This window comes from Ischnura elegans, chromosome 4 (genome assembly GCF_921293095.1).
Source record: "Ischnura elegans chromosome 4, ioIscEleg1.1, whole genome shotgun sequence".
Taxonomy (NCBI): Eukaryota; Metazoa; Arthropoda; class Insecta; order Odonata; family Coenagrionidae; genus Ischnura; species Ischnura elegans.
This window is the reverse complement of record NC_060249.1, coordinates 92060493-92076447: the sequence shown is the minus strand read 5'-3', so window position 1 is coordinate 92076447 and position 15955 is coordinate 92060493. Positions and strand designations below refer to the sequence as shown.

At 43.6% G+C, this 15955-nt stretch overlaps 1 protein-coding gene across 1 annotated transcript in view; it reads right to left on the bottom strand.

Moving 5' to 3' along the window:
- Positions 1-10454, bottom strand: part of LOC124158186 (leucine-rich repeat extensin-like protein 5) — a 38220-nt gene extending 27766 nt beyond the window's left edge. Inside the window, exon 1 of the mRNA XM_046533374.1 lies at positions 7484-10454. The gene's annotated coding sequence lies outside the window, so the exon portion shown is untranslated. The remainder of the gene's footprint in view (positions 1-7483) is intronic.
- Between the last annotated feature and the right edge of the window lie 5501 nt (positions 10455-15955).

Here is a 15955-nt window from a genome sequence, read left to right as displayed (position 1 = left end):
GGAACAATTTAGCTTTTATCCACTAATGACCGAACTAAGTCGAATTACCCTGCTTTAAGTGTTTTATCTCCAGAAACCGCTCTTATCTAGTTATCAAATCATAAGTGGAATTGTTAATCCTGCACGACCGTTGAACAAATTCATTTATTCAGATATATAGCGTCTTTATAATTTATATTATAATCCTGAAATTTTCATCCTAGCCGTAAATCTCAGTCACTATTTACCTATATCCATTTTCTATATTAAAAAAAAGACGAATATTTGACATGCAGGAAAATTTTGACAAGGGTCTACTATCTTCACCCAGAATATTTCATGAGCATACAGTTAGTTTCTAAACCTACCCTATGGTTTAATCGCTAAATGAGAGTCAGTTTTAAACAGGTTCTTATCTAGTTATCAAATCATAAGTGGAGTAATTAATCGTACACAACTGGTCGTATAATTTTATTTATCCAGATACATAGCTTATTTATAATTTGCATTATCATCCTGAAATCTTCTTCCTAACCGTATCTCAGTCAGTTCTTACTTGTATCTATTATATTTCCTTATACAATATAGAATATTAGAGATACAGGAAAATGTTGAAAAAGATCTAATATCTTCACCCCGAATATTTATAGAGTTTTACACGATTTGCAATGAGAAAAAAATCCCCTGGACTGGGAATCGAACCACGGACTTTTGACATTCTGGAGCATTGCGCAGATCACTACGCTATCGAGATTCCTGAATTCCATGGGCAATTACACCGAGGATCATAGTACCAAATGTTATATTTAAGATTATGCAGATAGCTTCTAAACCTATGCTCTGGTTACAGCCTTGAGTGAGAGTAAGTTTTGAGCATGTGATAAGACGGGAAATTAGACCGATTGACCGGGAGCTTAACTTAGCGTCCTGTTAAGTCACGACGCTAAGTTAAGTTGTTGTGAACGAGACTTAATATTCCCATCTTAATCCCCCCCGTCCTGCCTCCCCTCATGGCCGCCAGGGCGGCGGCGGCGGTGGCGGATGGAATAACCGTGTGGTACGTTGACTTTCTCCTTCAGAGAACTCTCTTCCCATTCCTTTCACGCCTCCACACTTCTCTCCTCAATCCCCCCACTACCTTTCCCACAACCCCTCAACTCGTCCAGAAAAGCTCACCCTCCCGTCTCCCTCGTGAGAGATCCCCGCTCCCGCCTAAGGGTACGCATCCCTGCCCCTCCTTCAATACAACTCCACGCCACGAATGTCGTTCCCCCCCACCCCCGCCTCCCCCTTCACACACACACGACCCCCTCCCTCAGCCCATTGAAGACGATCACAAAAGAGGTTTTTGCCGGAGATTCACTCTCTTCCACAATCCCTCCCGGCAAATCAGTTCCGAGGTGGACTCACTGGTGGCGCGCTTCCTTCTCTCACATTCATACGTATCTCGTGCCGCTGCAGCTCAACGTGAGTGGATGAAAAAATGAGGAGGATATCATTTTTTGCTTCCTTAACCCCTTTTCCTGCTTCCTAAATACATGTCTTCATTTCGGTCTCTGGAGAGTTATAATTTCTTTTCGGATGACGTTATCACGGGTTCTGCATTAGGTAAGTGACACGGTGGCTGCAGACGTTTCGACGCCTCTTTCGCATCTTCCTCCTTCTTAGGTATGGAAACGTCGGCAGCGGCCGTCTCACTAACCCGGTGAAGACTTCATTGGTATCACTCGCTGGGAACACACCAAATCCTTCATGATGGTTTCTTTGCTGAACCGTAGCGACTCGGGTTCGCGTGAGGACGAAATTCTGTGGAACAGGACTTTTATCTATACAATTTCGGTGTCCGTGAGTACTAGTGCAATCAAATTTAGATTTTTTTCTTTAACAACGTGAAAAGAAAGTTTTCGATAAGGATTTTGGGAATTAGGGAACTCAGGTTACGAAATCACTTATGTTTTTCTGTTAAAATGTTTCTAAGTTCCATCGCGTTCTCATTGCATAATGACTTCGACATGTGGTCATTGCTCTCCGTAACGCGCTCTCTACCGATGTACCGCTCATTCATATTTGCTCGCGTCGCGGTATTGAAAAGGATGCGAGTACTGAGTAAATTCAGTGGCGGCAGGAATTCATTCATATTCTCCTGATTCGATTCCGTTTGGTGGACTACTTTTTTGTTGAATCCCTCTCAGTTGTTGAGTAAATTATGGAACTAACGTCATGTACTGCAATCTGACAATCAATTGGCACACTTTACTGCGGTCTAGTTAGTGCTTTTTTCCATATTAAGCTCATGCTAATGCTGGTTTCTTGATTCCCGTACACTCACCATGAAAGCATATTCAGCCGACTCGTATATCCTCACCGGTATCAGAGTCATTGATTCTGTCAAATATTACAGGATATAAAAATCATAAAATTGAGGAAATGTGTGTGGTTTTAAAATGAAAATGAGTGTTTTCATTCAAGAAAAATGAATTCCTTTTGGTATCAAATCTACGTTCATTTAAATTTCCAGTTATATTTTCTTTCCTCTATCCCACTATTTGTTCATGTTTTTTTTTGGGGGGGGATGGGGGGAAGTAAGGATATATTTCATCGAAAATGCCATCGGATATGTTATGGTTTCTCTACAATTTTGGACGCCAAGCATTTATTTTTTAAACGCGATTTATATCTTAAAAACGACCAGCGGAAGAGAATATAAATCGTTCGGCGGAACAAAAAGGTCGTGTGGCCACTTCATCATTTCCGCTGATGCGTTTCGTTGGTCCGCGCGTAATTGTACGGGCATTTGGGAGCGTGAGTAAGCTTGTGCGTGAGTACGGAATTGCTCTAGTGTGTGTTTATGCCACGAGAGAGAGATTGAGAGAGACATAAGATAACACTCGCTTGTAACGATCACGCATGCAACAAAATCCCTCCTTTAACAAGATGAGTTTCAGGTCCCTTGGACTTTCCTAAAATCAAAATTCACTAACTCTTGGTTTACTTTGTGGTATTCCATTATAAGTTTTTCCAGGATGTACACTATTACTAATACCACTTATTTTTTTATCAGAGCGCGACCCGGGTTTCAATGAATTATCATCATCTTCTTTTCATTGTAATTCTTATAAATTATCATTATCATTCTTATGAATTATCATTATCATTCTTTTGAATTATCATTATCATTCTTATTATAATTAGCGCCCGAAGATGATGATAATTCATTGAAACCCGGGTCGCGCTCTGATAAAAAATAAGTGGTATTAGTAATTGTGTACATCCAGGAAAAAATTATTTCCTATAATCGCCAATGTTAATTTCCCCGTATGTAACGAGTTCTGATGATATGCAATTCCCGCTGTTACAAAGTATTCTTTGCTCCCTTAGGGAATTATCTCCTCTTTTATAAAGAAATTAAGACCATCTTCGGTACTTAACCGTTCCTTATCTTATCATAAGTTGTTTCCACGTGTGACCGTCACAGCATAGTTCTACCGTCGATCTTAATATCCTTCCCTTTATAGCCGTTTGATAGAAAAGGTGGTACGATTGTTAATTGTTACGGACATGTTGCTTAAATCACGACGATTTACGGAATTTTAGCCGGCAATCCTTCGATATATAGGGCAAAATTCTTTATGATGGATATAACGAAAACCATTTTATAACGAAATAGACTGATGGTCTACTGAAATTCGTTATAAGCGAGTTTTACTCTACGTGCAAATGCAGGGACAAGGGGGGGGAAGAGCGAGCACGAGGCTGAAGTGGACGACGGGGGCGGAGGGTCGTCGTTCATCAGCTTGATATTGCGTGAGTCATCGCGCGCCGAAAATTACACGACGAATTTTCCAAAAATTCGTCGTAGCTTTTGGCTTTGGACGTATCCAACGATTGGGATTTTTTTAGTGCGCAAATTTTTTATTTACGGCGCGGAATATTAGCGTGTCCCTCCCGCCTAGCTCTCTCGTGTGTGTGGATGAGTGTGATTTATTACTGCATTAGGCCCGTCCTCCTTTCCAATTAAAAGAAAAGTGTTAAGAAGGAAGGCGTGGCCGAGCAAGGAGGGGTGGAGGGAATGAGACAGACACAACTTAATTGCTTCCTTCGAGACGGGGGGAGCGAATTTTTTTCTTTACTACGGAACGCTGAAATGTAAAGATAATGAACGCGCGTCGTAAGAAGCATAATCATGCGTGGTCCTTGCAAGCGTTCTTGAAGTTATGTATGCATATATTTCTCAGGTTCCCCCGACCCCTGTCGTTACGAAATCCGCTGCAGATGAGATGCTACATCCTTCCCAGACAAATTGGTCAAGCTTTTACTTAAATTTACGACGTTGCATGCAATTAACATCCCTCACCGCTTTAATGGGCGCAAGAGAAAATTATTCGTGATGATGATGATGGGCCGTCGCGATGAGTGGACTAAAATCTGCTTGCCTATGTGTAATTTGTCCGTCTCGTTAAAGGCAAAAAAATGAGGAGGGAGCCGAAGTAGTGAGATTATTAAAACGGGAATGAGTCATTATATTTTTAGGACGCACACTCCCAGATCAGCCACATCGGAATATTTTAATGGATATATGGGGCTGAAAGTCAATTTCTTACCGTGCGTAGATGGGGGACGTTCGCAAATAGGCGTTAATGTCACCCTTCGAGAATCCACATGGCTGGAGAGATAAGTGCTTGTGGGGAAGAGAGCAGTGATTTCTACTCATCTTGATTTGAACCTACTGATTGGACGCTGATTTTTGAAAGCATTTCTAATTTGAAAATTACAGACGCCAGATATTTGAAATATATTCGTTGAAGCGTGGATTTATTCGTTTGATGATGCATCAAGAAGAATTTTTAACGAGTTAAGCTCGAGGCTCAATCTGATCATCTCTTAATTGAAAGAAATCACACTACTTAATGCTCGTCTCTTTTGGAAATATGTACTTACAAAAACGTTCAATTTAGTAGACATGGAATTAGTTGGGGGATCTATTAGTCGTTGTGAAATGTTTTATATCGGTGGAGAAAGGTAACTTCCGAGGCATAGATAGCATTTTTGAGGGTTTGATTGTTTAAGATTATTTGAAATTTTCGTAATTTTTGAGTAATTGCTTTTTTAAACGGCTGGCCCAAACTATTAATGCATAGAAAAACTCCGTAGATTTGCAAATTCATGAGAGGCTGGATAACATGCATGCCATATGCATTTCAAATCGTTACCGTATATCTAAAATTTTACATGTGAGTCTTATTAATTGAGTCTGTAAAATGTAAATATTTTCAAACATAAAAATATCAGTCAAAAATGAATAAGAGTTCATTAATAACGAAGCATGAAATTATTAATTGAAATACCACTCAAGAAGGCATGTATGCGAAATATTTTTGTGTTGATTGTATATGCTTTTAAGTGAAACTGAACGCTTACGCTGGCACAGGAATTGGGACGGAGATAGATTTGTAAATATTTTTGCGCCTTTAAAGCATGGCTCTGGCCAAACTTAGCGAATTGACAATTAAGGCGAGCTTAGAAAATATGAAGGTAAAATTAGTTTTATACAAACTGTAGTTTGCAGAAGAGACATTTCCCGTACGTTGTCTTTGAACTACCTCATTTAATCATATGGATAAATTACTTAGGAAAATACAAATATTTTTTCAAATCTATGAAAGGCTGCCAAAAATAATAAAATGTAGATAATTCCACTGAGACTTAGAGGAAAAATTCCATTAAAACCTTTTCGCCGAAAAAAATATAGGTATATTCGAAGAATCCATTTTGAGAGTTAAAAAAATCAAATAAATATAATCAAAAAACTATCTAAGCCGAAGAAATTTCCATGTTTGAAGCCTAGTAGGATTGAGGATACTTTCAAAAATTATAATAGTTGAATAATGCAAAAAATTTTGCATTTGCAATTTCCATTTTGCAAACCGTCTGCATGATAGCTTTAGAGGAGTCGTGCAGAGTCCAATTATTGCGCTGGTAACAGCAGAAAATTCAAAATATAGCTAGCTAGTCGTGAATATTATCAATTACTACTGTTTTATGTAAATCTTTAGAACGATAACCACCTGAGAAACTGTCTCTCGCTCACCTAAAGTCATTGGTAGGAGGGAGACCTTTCTACCAAGAGCCATTGATCTTTGAGGGGAGGCGATGCAGCGAACGCATGACCGAGGTATCTCACTGCTTCTACCATTTGCATCACGCTGGCAGATAGGGTGTCACCCTTTCCCTTCCCAGGGGCAGGACATTAGCCGACCCGCTTTCGGGAGAGGGTAAATGTATGGGCACCATGGAGAGGAGAAAGGAATTCGCCCTTCGGATCCTGTGACGTCCTCCACGGGTCGCCCCGGAGTCCTGAAATTCCAGTGACACCTCCGAACGCTTGCACGCAGCAGACTATCTTCGCATTCTCATACTTCCCTTTTACCCAAATCTACCCCTGTCCACCGCATCCGACACCATCCTTTCCTCTAGCACGTGCGTGTTGGTGTGCAGGGTCGCCTATCACGAGCGCGAAAAGTGACACTTTATCCTATCGGACCGCTACCGGTGGCGTGCGTATTAGAACAGAGGGGAGGGAGGTCTTTTCGCTAGGTCTCTCCACTCGACAACCTACATCCACGTAATACCCCGGTAGCTTCCTATAAAGGCGTATGGAAGGGGATGTTAGGAAACTAGCCAATACAGAAAAGGTGCGCGGTGGAGTGAGTTCACTGCTTGTCACTGCTTCAGGTAGATGCTGGCCTCGTTGGCTCAGGGGTAAAGGCCTTGCCTCCCACGCGAAAGTTCGCATGTTCGAGTACCGCCTAGGTAAGTTGTCCCAATTCAGATCATGGATGTTCGTGTACATTTAACAGTTAAGGTATAAAACTCCAATTTAAAATGCCAATTGTACTTTTTTTGGTGGCACAGGAATAAATAAATTAAAAAATAAATTTTACATTTACAGAAGTCCTTTACAGTTCTGAGAAAGAACGAGTTTCTATACCCATCCTTTCATAAAAATGTCTCGCTATGAATGAACTGCACCGCACGATTGCCTGGAGTCAGGTGTACCCTGCCACTGTAGATTGACTACTTTTACCCCAGTGCTCCGTAGTTCAAAGGACTCATAAGATGAAATAAGGTTAACTATTTCTAGCCTCCGATTGTGCCACATTGCGATATTTAATGAATTTTCAGCTGATTGGCAGAGGTAGGTTAGCGCAAGTATTCACGTAATGTGGAGAGTAATGCCGTGGTGCGTACAATAAGTTGTAACCAATGAATTTCGGACAACCTCAGGCATTTTAATGATATGATTGACACAAAATGTTTTTTTCATACTCATCACTAGTTAAGGACATTAATTTGACGACCGAATAATTCTTAGCACTCTCAAAAAAATTCAAAATATTTTCTAACTAACGTATTTTTTGTTGTATAAGTGTACCCTGCCAATGAAGAATAAAGGGGGAAATACGAAAATAAAGGGAGAACTAAAGAGAAGGGGCATGACACTGACCTATGTCCAGACCGCCAGCGCTCTCCTGGAGGCACCCCGCGGCGGCTTAGGCGTCGGATGACCGCTCCTTCCACGGCTGCGCGTTGTGGTCAGTGGTCGCCACCCGGCTGCGGGGTCGACGTAATTAGTTCACGCCTTTTCTCCCTTCCCTCCACCCTTGATAAGGGTAGCACAGCACCTCGACTCACCCAGGTGGGAACACTGGTTCACTCGGGGGGTTAACTATCAATGCACGGACGTGCATTCGTCAATGCGATGCAGGTACGGGCGTGAAATTTTATCCCCTCTTTTTTCAATCTTCTGGCACACGAGGAACACTCCTAGATACCTGTCCTTACCTCCACACGTACCCACTTCGTGCCGATCTGTCACGCACCCAGTTTATCTCACCTCAACGTGCAGTCAAATTCGTGTGGGGGTATCTGTTTTCCTCGTAGATCCTGTGGGGATCAAGGTATCACTGCGGCACCTACAGCCTCTTCTCCTGGACACTCCGTGCTTTTCTAACACACGCTCAGCTTAGCACCGCACAATGCCGGCTGTGTTGGTTCTGCGTGGGCAAAGCTGTGTATATATATTCAAAAATACCCTACCGGTCTCCGTGGACCCCAATGTTACTGAAATTGTAGATGCACAATACCGGCAGTGTTGGTTACATGTGGTTTGAACTATTTCCTCCTCCAGATCCTTGCAGCCTCCGAATAGACCTCAGCTTCACTTAGTAATTTACTTTCTTCCACACGAGTTCCTCCCTTTCTTGAGTTCTTCCCTTTCCCTATCTCTTCCTCCTTTCTGTTTGCGTGGACCTCAAGGTCACTCTGTAATTTTCGATGCTGGTATTATTGGTTCCGTGCGGGCGAAACTACCTCTTCCTCCCATCTACTTCCTCGTAACTCAGTGTCACTCGGCTGTTTTCCACCCACTGGTAGATATCTCCGGCACTCTACACGCGAGGTGGTCTTCCCCGCACGCGTGTCTCTTCGCGCGTGCCCGCACGACGGCTCTCGTGGCAGAGGGATCACACGCCGGAGCGGAAGAATCAACGGTACGTGACGGCAGGGCCGGCCAACAATAATGGCAAGGGCGACTCCTCGCTTCCGCCACCGCACACTCGCCGCGGGGAGGGGGGGGGGAGTAGAGGGTGGGGATTCTCTGAGCCAAAATAAAGTCGCGTGCCGGGTCCTGCCCGGTGAAAAAAAAACTCCTCCCACACACTCGCCTCTTGCTGCCGAAATTGAAAAAAAAAGAGAGGATGGCGCGAGAAGAGTGCCGGCTGAAGGTCTACTACACCCCTTCACACATACACGTTCCCTTTGCCGGGGAATGGCTGGGGGAGGGAAGAGGGGGAGTGAGTTTCGTGGGGGGTGGTGGTGTTTTGTGTGTAAGTGCGAGGGCTTTTAAGGGGTGGATGGGAACTAGAGTGGGGTCGCTTGGAGGGGGTCGAAAGAAACGACTCGGGAGGGCTGGATCGAGAGGAGATGCCGTGTTACATTCCACTCTCTCTCTCTCTGTCTCTCTGTTTCCTCGTGGCTCGACTTCGCGGGGAGGATGACTAGTAGACGCCGATGGGATGTTGATGAGGGAGAGAGGAGCGGATCAGGGTGCCGTTTGGGGGTGGTGCGGAGAGAGACGGGGGTGTGTGTGTGTGTGTTTTTCTCGGAGGGGTGGTTCTCCAAGGGCTCGTGGGTGTGGAAAAACGAGACGACAGACGATCTCGGGGTAAAACTGGCTGGGATGAAAGGGAGCCAGGAGAAAGACAAGGGAGGAGGAGGAAAAAAGATGGATGGACCGCCGGCTTCGTGAATACGACAAAAAAATATATGGGAAACAGAAACCACGTTGAGAACACACACACTCACTCACACACTTTGCACACGCTGATCGCGCACACGTTTGGGAATCCGGGGAAGAGAAATAATAATGAAACGCGAACCGAGAGCGGGCTTAACCGATAGAAAAAGGTGCTGTTTTTTCTGCAACGGATGGAGACAGGAACGTGGAAGGGTAGTCCTATCTCACTCCTCTCTTTTTATCGCAAGCGTACAAATGCCTGCGCGAGTACGTCAATATATATAAATGAGAGAGTGCATGTATGTATGAATGCGGCCCGCGCGGGGGAGGGGGGGAGCTCCGATGATGCCAAGGGGGAGGAGGGATACGGGGAGAACTCGGGAGTAGGGTCGGCCGTTTTTTAAGACGAGGGGAACGAGCTTAAGAGAGTAAGGGCTAAGGAGGTTTGATGGGGTCGGTTCAGGGAGCGTAAATAAAATTTCCCCCTATGCTCCCCAAAATCCGGGAGGAGGAGAAAGAGGCGAGTAGCTCGTAGGAGTGGGCTAGGATCGTGTGCGTACGGCAAGTGGCTGCACGTGTTAGCACAGGGTACGGGGGACAGGATTAAGGGTGTCGCACAGCTCGCTCAGGCGTGGAAGGAATGAAGGAGGGTGATGTTTGGCTCAGGGAGAGATATTAAGATAGACTACTGGAGGAGGAGAGGTGCAGGGTGAGAGGGAAAGGATGGGAGTTGTCGCACGGAGCGTTCAGGCGTGGAGAAGGTAGTGGTAGGTTCGAAGGATGTTTGAACTTGGAGATATGAAGATAGGAAGAATAGGGATAGAGCATGGAGTAGGTTGTCTCTCGGAGCGTTCAGGTGCACCGTTAGAGAACGAGATGTTGCGGGAAGTGTGGCAGTGGTAGCGGATAAAATTGGAGATGGAGGAAGACAAAAAGAGAGAGTCGGATGGCGATACGGTTTTCTGGGAAAAGATAAGGGAGGATATGAGAGGTTCTTCGGCGTGGGGGAATGATGTGCGTTCCGGAGGGAGTGGTGGTTCCTGCCTGCTGCTTCAAACTCCTCCTCGTGCTCTTCCTTCTCTCCTTTTCGGCCGGGCCCCAAAAAAACCGCCGCCGTTGCGAACACGTGAGTGTCGGTCCCCTCGCAGCCTACCGCGTCCTCTCCAGCCTCCTCATGCCATCGCCGCTCCCTCGCGACTACAGAGAAACGGTCAGCCTACGCCCGATATTCCTCCCTCCCTCCTTCCTGGCCCCCTCCCCATGCGAATATCACCCCCACCACTCCTCCCCGCTCCCCCCTTCTCTCTCTCCTTTCCCTTCCGCCTCCTCCTCCTCCCATACTCTTTCAGGGCTCTCCCCTGTATCTTTCTCCCCACATCTCTTCCCCTCAACAAACCTCCCCTATCCCGCCTCCCTCCCTCCTTTCGCCTCCTCCGAAAACCTCCCCTATCTTCCCTTCCCCTCCTCTCTCTCTCTCGCTACTCTCTCAACCCCACCCCCCTCCAACACGGATTTGCGTCCACTCGGATCTCTCACCTGCTGCTGGTGATGCTACTGCTGCAAGGAACGGTAGGCAAGGTGGAAGGGAAGGGGCAGGATAGGTAGGAGGGTGGGTGGGTTTTTTGGAGTCCTCATCTCAGGGGTGGGTCGGATAGGGCAAGGAGAGGTGTGGGTTGAATTGAAGAGATAGGGGGACGGTTAAGATGAGTGCTTGTAGACGTAAATTCTGAATTATTCATCGAATTAGTTTCCTTGGCGGGGTCATACATGTGTTTAAGACATTAGCAGATGGGAAAAATCTTTAAATCGGTACTTTTTCGCATTTGAATTTAGTCTTATCTCGTCGCAAAATAATAAACGGAAAATTTTAGACGCGTTGCGTGAGTATTTAAAATAGGTTTAACTCTCCGCTATTTACAAAATCTCATTATATGCGTCAAAAATAGTTTTATTTTCACAAATTGTACTGCATTAAACTTTTGATAGTGTATTTAAACATCACGTATACTATTGGCTTAAGTAACTCATGACAAACTTAATCAACATTTAATTTACAAGGGGACGTGACTGCCTTTTTATCGTTATCGTATCTATTTTCAGAAAATTATTTCGCCTCTGAGGTATTCATTCATTGCCTAGTTCAAACTATGCTGTCATAAATACTTAGGATTCCAGCATTAATCCTTCTCTTTAAAGAACCTCAAATCATATTTACCAGAGAGAGACGCGAGGACGAGAGAGAAGAGAGGAACGGAGTCAGGTAAGCGGGATAAGGAGAGAGATAAGAGATAGGTTGGGAGAGCTCTTTAGTGGGGCAAGGAGGAAAAGGTTTCGTATCAGAAGGTTTGCGAGTTTGAGTTGGACGTAAAGGGAAGAGCTAGGGAGCGAGAAAGCACGGCTCAGAGAACAGACTAGATCGGTGGACTGCGTAGAGAGGGTTGAGTATAAGGTGAAATGAGCTTCTCTCGTCTCCATCTCTACTTGTATGTTTCATTATTTATTTTAGCTTTTGAAATTTCATCCGCAATAAAAATATATGTTTTAATTCGCTGTCTCTAGCGTGACTTCATGGAACTGACTTAACATGGTGACATATATATTAAAAAAACTCTGTTCTTCCACATAAATTTAATACTGTACTAAATGACAGTACAAGTACAGCATTAAATTAATGTGTATTTACAAAGTTTTTTACTTTAAATTAAGAATTTATGGCGTTATAGATTTTCATCATTGACAAGCGCTAACTTCGGATCATAGTCAACTTGCCTTTCAGAGAAAATTGAGCATTCAATATGGTTTACTAGCTTCTCACAGTTTTTTTTAATCCCTGTCAACCTCTAAATAATGAATGGTTTTTAAATGATGTTAAAAGGTTGTCAATTGAAATCTTACGTAAGTATTCAGACTTAAGCCTTCTCAAATGGTGGAGGTGAAGTATAATATTTAACCATAAAATTATTAAATTAGATAGCATGTGGATAACCTTATTATTTGAAATCAGGGATTAGACTCATTCACGCGCAATGAGTTTAAAAATGTGTTCCAACTATCAGAAGCCTCGGTATACCTTTTTTGAATTAGAATAGCTCTGTGGTAATGACTGTGAGTGTTCGGATAAGAGAAATCCTGAAGAGAGAGGTTGAGGGACGAGAGGGGGATAGGGAGAGGAATGTGTATAGAGGAAGGAGGGGGAGGACTGAGTTGAGGGAGATGGTATGAAAAGTAAGGGGTGTGGTGACTTTTTTCATTTTTTATCTCTCTCCGTTGAAAAAAAAATTTTTCTCCTCCTCCGTACCTCGAATGAGGGGAGGGTAAAAACAGGGCGCCAACGAGGGGAGTGGAAGGGGCGGGGAGGGTGGAGGGTGTAAGGGAGGAGAGAGAAAAGAAGGGAAGAAAATTTGAAAAGAGGGAAGGGGTAGTGGTGGAGGGGGAAGGTGTGCATGTGGGCTGGTCGAGGGAGGGTGGGACAATTTGGTGAGGATCTGAGAAAGCGTTAAGGTGGGGTAGAAGGAGAGGGGGGTGAGAGGGACACACAGGGGGTGGAAGGAAAGTCGGGGTGGGCCCCTTATTTTTATTTTAAAAAGAGAAGGGAAGAGGGTTGGGGAGGCTGGGAGGGGTGTGAGGAGGGTGGGAAAGGGTAGAGTGACGAGCGTAGGCGGCTGTGTCGGTCCCTGGTTGGGTGTGCTCGCATCGCTTACACATAAACACATGTTTAAAAACATCCATATATTCATGCATTTTTTTCCACGCATCACAATTATTTTTAATTCATCGAGTGATTTCCACACTCTCCCCCCCTTTCCCCATCGCGTTTGAAAAAGTTCAGTTTCCGTAGAATGATTTTGATTTCGAACGATGAGTGCGTATCAGGTTGGAATTTCAGTTATTCCTTTAGATACGCATATATATTTATTTAAAAAAAATTCGTTTCGGGTAATATTGATATATTCTAACTCAAATATTTTATAACCATCCATTGCTTCTTTTTTTTGTTTTATACTCATCCCCTTTCCAACATTTCATCAATCTCGTAGGGGAAACAGACTGCGAACCAAGGGATTTCTTTGGCTTTAATTTTTGTTTAAATATAATATTAATTCCCTTGGGTTCGAGGGGATGAGGGAAAAGCAAAATAGGAGGGAAGGGTTAACGCGTAGGGCGAGGAAGGGGTTGGCATGCTATTGCTTTTTGAGTGGGTGGTAGAGAATAATATATATATATATATTTCTCTCCCACCCTCTCCATCCCCCTCTGCCTCTCTTTCCCCCACGTCCCCAACCTCCCATGACGGAGGAAGGAGAGGAGAGAGAAACATCGTCGAGGGAGAGGCGAGAAGGAGGTATAGCGAGGCGGAGAAGGTATGAGAGGAAGAAAAAAAAGCACAAAAATCACGAAGAGGGAGGAGAGAGAGAGAGAAGGAGAGGGCAGTGTGTGGCAGGGGGTGTATGTGCTCGGAAGAGGAGAGCGCTGATGGTGGGAGAGATGGGGAAAAGTTTTTAAGCATTTTTTACTTCTCTCTCTCCCTCTTCCTTTCCCGTTCCACTCCCTCCCCACCTTCCCCTCCTCCCTTCTTCTCTCCTCTCCTGGAGACGCGGGGGCCGCAAAAGAGTGTAACGAGGCCGTAGGAGGGGAGAAACTTAAGGTGGGCCTCGTTTCAGGGAGAGGAGGTTGGGGAAATCTCTCTATAAAGGGTTGGGTGGGAGGCCGTGTTAGAAGGGGTAAGGGAGGTACTCGTTGTGATGGGGAAGGAGGTAAGGGCGCGGAGGCTTAAAGACGTACCTAACGGGGAGAAGGTGTGTGCGGAAGGCAAAATAGGGCTGCCAACTCCGGAGGAATAGATTCCGCGAATTGACCTCTCCAATTAATGAGATCCAGGAAATAGCAAGCAGGGGCTGCGCGGGGCCTAATGCCGTGAAATCTGCATTCTTCTTTTTATTGAGTGAGCGGTGTCAAGACTTGTGCTGAATCATAATTGCATTTAATTTTCTTGGGATGTACTTCATGAATGATTTGACCGTATTAATTCCCTCGGAAGACTGCACACATTAACAGGTAAGTGATTAACCCATTATAACCGAATGTTGCTTCTAAGTAACATAAAAAATGTTTACATTTTCAGCTCTATTTAGTAAATATGTAAACTATTCATTATTTTGTGGTGACGAAATGACGAAATATTTAGCTACCACGATAACTATGATTGACTGCAAAATTTTCAATTTTTCAAAATGAAGAATCGTGAAATTTGAATGGGGAACTTGCATGAATTTTTTTTATTTCACAGGCGGACAGAAAATTATTTTCTGAATACAACAAAGAAAACCGCATGTTTATCTGAGTTTTCCTTCGCGAGATATTTAATGATAAATATTACGAATTTTAAAGCGCGGGAAAAACTACCTCACCCCCCAAGCCACTGCCGACGAAGCCTCGATGACGTCAAAGGTGCCTAAACATCACGCGAAGCTATTGTTGTGATTGTTTGTAATAGTTGCCAGCAGTTGTGAAAGCTTCGTTTGTTAGACGTGTTGATTATTTTATATTTAAAGATAAATATCCGACGATAGAGGCTTGGAAGCCCTCATATTTTGCATTATTTATAATATTAATATCTGAGTACGGGCATAAAATATAAAACTGGTGCAGTTAAACCAAAAATTATATAATACCTAAATAACATCGTTGTAGGAGTCTGAGCCACGGCCATTGGAAGGGGGATACGTTAATTGTAAGTTGATGTTATCGACGGTATATCATTCATTTAAGTATGCAATTAGAACGATTTTGATGTTTACTGATGTCCGCTTAGCTTTTATATACAATAACTTCATCCGTTTATTCGTAGGTACCGGAGAATTCGTCGTTTAGGACTGTCTGTGCTTGTATTATGGGGTGAATTCCAGTCAATGCAACTTTTGCTCGCTGATTGGAGATCTCTAGGAACATTTTTGTGCCAAAATAGTGTTATTTTCAACGTGACGTCTCCCGTTAAACTACTGCTAATAATCACAGTGTCAGTGGTTGAAATGCACAAAGTTTGACAAGGTTGAAAAATATCGGCCAAGAGTTGTCAGTGTTCCATCGTGATTGAATTGTAAAAAGTGCTATTACGCTATCGATAAATGTCTAACAGTAGTGTAAAAGTTGTCAGTGGCGTGCTAATCTCCGTTGTCACAGTAGATATGACATTTCACGATCACGCTATTGAAATAAAAACTGTGTGTGAAGTTTGTTATTCCATTATTTCAACGAATAGTAGTGAGAAATGTCACCTGTGTCACTTGTGTGGGCTAATTTAAGGGTGAATCAGTGAATAAATAGTTGTATTCATCATAACGAGTTCTGTTATTGTAAGTTGTATGTGATGAATATAAGAATGTGACAGTGACATCCAGTTTTTGATAAGAGTATTTGCCTATTTCCCGCTATATTTTTATGGTATATGCTAGTATATTGTTTATGGATTTACCTATATTATTGAAATAGGTTGTAGCTTGTGTGTGTGTTGGCAGCGGAACCGATCGCGATATCACATGTGGATTGTGTGCAGACTGTTTTGCTGTGAATTCGTACCGTAGGACGGATAGGACTACCTTCTCCGCTAATCGGGCGTTGCCAAATTCAACAGCACAGCTTACGATCGTTATCCTCCAGTATTACAAGTTTCTTTTACAACTC